The sequence below is a fragment of the Dendropsophus ebraccatus genome, chromosome 3, assembly GCF_027789765.1.
Source record: "Dendropsophus ebraccatus isolate aDenEbr1 chromosome 3, aDenEbr1.pat, whole genome shotgun sequence".
NCBI lineage: Eukaryota > Metazoa > Chordata > Amphibia > Anura > Hylidae > Dendropsophus > Dendropsophus ebraccatus.
The window spans coordinates 51,405,942-51,411,498 of record NC_091456.1 but is presented as its reverse complement, the minus strand read 5'-3'; the positions used below and the strand labels follow the sequence as shown (position 1 = coordinate 51,411,498).

General features: G+C 43.6%; 1 long non-coding RNA gene across 1 annotated transcript; it reads left to right on the top strand.

Annotated features, from left to right (window-relative positions):
* The first annotated feature begins 1,077 nt into the window (after nucleotides 1-1,077).
* Nucleotides 1,078-2,493, top strand: LOC138787099 (uncharacterized). The gene is made up of 3 exons (XR_011362294.1): nucleotides 1,078-1,126; nucleotides 1,257-1,687; nucleotides 2,420-2,493. It is a non-coding gene; the product is annotated as an uncharacterized lncRNA (long non-coding RNA).
* Nucleotides 2,494-5,557: the final 3,064 nt, after the last annotated feature.

The window sequence follows — 5,557 nt, the reverse complement described above, 5'->3', positions numbered from 1 at the left end:
AGGGGAGTCGGCTCAGCATTATTGCCGATTTGCCGGCTATTTTTTTTTTTCACTATTTTTGCACTTTGATTTTTTCCACTTTTTTCATTGTAATAGAAACTGCAACTACACGAAACTATACCCTATCACACTCCCACTATTGTAGCTGCAATTATTCAGCCATTATTGCAAGGTTCGTTTTCGGTTCGGTTCGTCAGAACCCGAACTTCAGGAAAGTTCGGGGGATCGAACCGAACTTTTCAAAAGTTCGCTCATCCCTAGTGTTCATGTTCTGGTATAGTAAATGATGATGCTGTGCATGGCTGCTTAATTTCGTATCCCCTATGGCCACTTATCTCCTTATACCCCATGGCCACTTTCTGAAATAAATATGGGAAATTCTGTGTATCACTAGTCGTGGAAGACTTGTCAATATGTTTCTTATTCTGGATTCTCCTGCAGATGGCTGTTGTAAGTGCCTCTGTACCCTCTGGTTGCAGGTATGATGGAGTCTTTCTTGTAGAAGGAAAAAAAAATTCCAAACATCTGAATATTTTCTATAGCTAACCCTATATAGCTGCTAAAAGAAATTACTAATCATCATTCTCTTTTTTCCTCTATAACAGGATTGACAAATCCAATATCGATGAGGACGAAGGACCTGATGAGGCGTGAGTATCACCCCTCTTTCACCCCTCACCCCCACCCCCATGGCCACCTTTGTCCTTATACCCCATGGCCACATATGTCCTCATACCCCATAACCACTTTTCTCCTTATACCCCATGGCCGCTTATCTCCTTATATTCCATTGCCACTTATCTCCTTATACCCCATGACCACTTATCTCCTTATACCCCATTGCCACTTATCTCCTGGGTATTGTGAGTAGTTCTATGTATCACTAGTTGTGAAAGACTTGTCAATATGTTTCTTCCTCTGGCTTCTCTTGCAGATGGCTCTTCTTGGTGCGTTCAGACCCTTATGCTTTCAGGTATGGTGGAGTCTTCCTTGTAGAAGGAAAAATAATCCAAACATCTGAATATTTTCTGTAGATTCCATTTATGTTATGTTATCCTAACCAGTTCTGTTCTCTACCAGTGGCGGCTATAAGAAAAAGACCTGGCGACCCACTCTTGAGAATCAGGTAAGACATCGTACTTTTCAATCAGTCATCACACAGTGGGATTCTCTGACATTGGCGCTAAAGACTGGGATAATGTCTCCCAGTTTTTATATAGTTACATATTATATGATATATGTTTTATGTACAATAGAGAGGAGACTGAAAGAGATTTTGAAAAGGAGCTGAAGAAAGAGCGGCAAGAACAGAAGAAGAAGAGTCGAGCACTGAAGAGGGAGAGGAGGCTGGCTATGTAAGAAGAGAGATGCAATACACTAACATACAGACACATTATAGATCACACCACCATATAGACGTCTTACTGCCCCAATAGAAGACACTGATACAAAACCTGTCTGCACACACTGTATATCTGCACACACAGGCGCCATCTAGTGGTGCCAATCATGGGGCATATCCTGCTGCACAAAGATGCCACTGGATGTGAAATGCCTGCTGGAGAGTCGGTCAGTGTGCTCCTCCACCGGGGGTCTCTAAAGCTTCTTCATGTCAGCTTTCTTCTTGTTATTTCTTAGGATAAGATCCTTCTTCTGTTGCTGCCGTCCAAACATCATGGACTAAACTGTAAGTATACAAGATCCTTTCTGTAGTCATTCCACACAATGCCGCCCTTACCTACTGCTCAGAAATCTCAAAGATAGCCGTAGATTTTACCACCCACACAGGAGATGCGATCAGCCGCTGAGTGGCCGTTTTCCTGCTCCTCGGCTGATCGCTGAAACCTTTATGCCTGCCGATTATTGGCCATATGTTTTTAGCAAGACTCCTTGCCAATAACCGGCCTGCATAAAAAAGGGGCCTAATCCCAGCACATTGTCCTACACTTACACAGTTACTTGTGTTACTTGTTTGCACTTTAGAGCTAAATTCACAAAACATATTTTTTCATTTAATAATGGCGTTGTTACAGATTGCAATAGCGGCCGTTATTAAATGGAAAAATATATTGCATTGATTTCAATGGAATCCCGACCGGAGTGTATATAAACTTTGTATACACTCCGGCCGGGATTCTTTGCAGCCGCACAAAAAACTGACATGTCAATTTTGTTAGGCCACTGTTCATTGAATATCAGCCACAAAAAACTGACAGTGCAGACAATGTAAAGTCCGGCTCTGGCCGCATTTTACATTGTCTGCTATGGTGAATTGGAACACAGGCACACCTGAATGCGCCCGCATTCCAATTAAAAAGAAATTAAGTTAATCTGTGATATGTGAGCTGTAATAGAAGTATAAAGTATCCTTCACCTCTTTGCTTACCATCATTGTTTGGTGTCTCTCTGCTCCATACAGATTTATAGAAACATCTTCAACATCTAGCATCACCATCTGGCATTACCACCTTTAACATCTGGCATTACCATCTGCCTATAACATCTGGCATTACCATCTGCCTATAACATCTGGCATTACCATCTGCCTATAACATCTGGCATTACCATCTGCCTATAACATCTGGCATTACCATCTGCCTATAACATCTGGCATTACCATCTTTACCATCTGCCTAGAACATCTGGCATTACCATCTTACCATACCTGGCACCCTCCTCTCCGCATCTGGCATTACCATCTTACCATACCTGGCACCCTCCTCTCCGCATGTGGCAGGCACTGCTAATACTGTGCTGAATATACATTGGCTGGCAAGCACACAGTACTGGCCAACGAATGATGACCGACAGACCGGGTACACTTCATTTGTTCTGAAATTCATGCTGCGGTTAAACCTTACTTAACCGGAATTCCCCTTCAACTATTGGTTATTAATAAATCTTTATCTTCAGCTGCATTTTGTGTTACTTCCATTGTTGCTGCTCATATTAAAATTATTCTGATCATCTAAAACAGGGAAGGGGCAAGGTCGTCTTTCCTATTGGGCAGGAGGGTAGGCAGCTTCCTGGGGGCCATCACTCATAGGGCCCTATTAGACGGCTTGATATTTAGGAGCAATATCAGTGTTATTATGGATTGGGAGGAGTGGGGGGGGGGCGCGAGAAGCAGCTAAAGATCATCTGGGTGGCGCATGGAAAACAGTAGGTCTGGTGCTGCCACTCCTGGTACACGGAGCAATGGCCAGCAGACCGTTGCTATCATTATGAAGACTTTGGTTCATGCAGAAAGGTAACGATCAGCTGACATCTTGCATGTTGGCTGAACATTGCCTTCTGCATGAGCTATTACACCAAACAATTATTGGCCAGAACAGCTGGTTATTGGCCAAGTAGGGCTGATAATCACTTTATGTAATAGTACCCATAGGGGTCCCCTCTGCTTTCTGAACTGACTGTAAAATACTGACTGACAGACAAAGCAGCGATGAGCAATTTGCTCCTCTGTCTGTCAATGTCATTCTCTCTTGCAAGAATGTGGCCACGGCCCGCACCGCAGGGACCTGTCTTCCCCATCCACCCCACCCCTGCTGCTCTTACTAGAGGAGGTGCTTCACAAATCAACAAGAAGCTGTCATACCCATGCAGCACACGATTGTATCATCATAATGTGCGCCGGACGGGGTCTAAAAAAAATGAGAGAGTATAGCCTAGAGCAGGGATGGGGAACATTCGGCTCTCCAGCTGTTTCGAAAGCTTTAGCTTTGGCTGTTCAGGCATAATGGGAATTTTAGTTTTGGAACAGCTGGAGGGCCGAATGTTCCCCATCCCTGCTCTCTGCTATACTCTCTCAATGAATGGGTTGTGGCTTCCTATCATGATGCTTGGAAGGGGTTTGCTTGTTCATCTGCTGATCGCTGACTAATAAAAGGGGAGATAGCTGTCTAATTTAGCAGATATTCTCTCTGTGTAGTAGGGTTACTATTGGTCAGGTTTGTTGTGATGGATTAAAGGAGAAGTCCAGTGAAATTAGACATAATAAAGAAAGTGTACTAAGAAAGTATACTTACCAGACCCCATGTCTGCAGCGCCGTGTCACCCGGCCCCTGACAAATGTCATTTTTACACAGATTCTATGTATGTCACTACCCGGTGGGAAAGGGGGGGATATAGCCCACCCAGCAAATCAGTGACTGCAGTAATGTCCTGCCGCAGTCACTGACTGGCTTAGCGGGACATCCATCAGCCGGTTAGTGACACTGAAGGAGAATGCTGGTGGGTGTCCTGAAGTGGGACGCGGCACTGGGTGGGCTTGGGGAATGTTCCTTTCTTTATCATGTTCCCCCACCCCCCTGTCCAAACTGAACTTTTTTTCTTGCTGGACTTCTCCTTTAATTCCCCCAAAAGGTAGAAAACTATGTACTACCTGATCTTACTGATGTAAAACTTGTTTTCACGTATTTTGTTTAGCTTCTCATAACATGTGTATTTCATGAACTCCTGGGTGGCCATATCCATTCTTGGGTCACTGTGAGGTTACGACACCTTACCTCTATCACTGTACTAAAGGCCACTGTTACACCTCACAGCTGTGTACTGTACAAATGAGCAGCTAACAATGTACCAATGACCTCATCTAGCACATTATTTCATCACTTCTAATTAACCGCTGTTTCTCATTAGCATTTCATTATTATTCTGCGTCATGGCAATCTGTATGAAAGCCTCCAAGATTTAACATGACCTGATGCTGGGCTGTCACCAGAGAAGTGAAAGTTGTGCTACATATCAGGCTACAGTTTTACCAGAAGTGTATTAGTTTCCCTCTGGCTCCACTTATGGCGAGCGGTTAACTACCGAGAGGAGAAATGTTTTTGGAACTAGCTGGCCAGCATGATCAGAACTATAACCAGTTTTTAAAGAGGCACTGTCACAATTTTTTTTTCTTTTTAATGAATCAGTAGGGATTATCATTGAAAGTAGCTTTCTAATATACATGTTTATTTTTTTTTTTACATTTTCTATGTTTACATGAACCTTAAATTGTCACTGTCGCATTGTTCTGTTTTGTTTTGCAGATCAAAGCTGGGTTCAGACTACGTATATTGTAGTCAGTATTGTGGTCCTCATATTGCAACCAAAACCAGGAGTGGATTAAAAACACAGAAAGGCTCTGTTCACACAATGTTGAAATTGAGTGGATGGCCGCCATATAACAGTAAATAACTGCCATTATTTCAATATAACAGCCGTTGTTTTAAAATAACAGCAAATATTTGCCATTAAATGGCGGCCATCCACTCAATTTCACCATTGTGTGGACAGATCCTTTCTGTGTTTTTAATCCACTCCTGGTTTTGGTTGCAATATGAGGACCACAATAGTGACTGAAATATACGTAGTGTGAACCCAGCCCAATAGTACAGGAGATTTTAAAGAGAACCTGCCGCCTCCCGTGCCGGGACAGAGCCCGGTTAATCCCCCGGTGCAGACCCATATACTCACCGCATCCAAGAAGTCCCGCTCCTGGGCCTGCTCCCACCGCTGAGATATTTCCGTCCAAAGCTGTGCGCACGCTCCCAGAGATGAGTCTGATGCC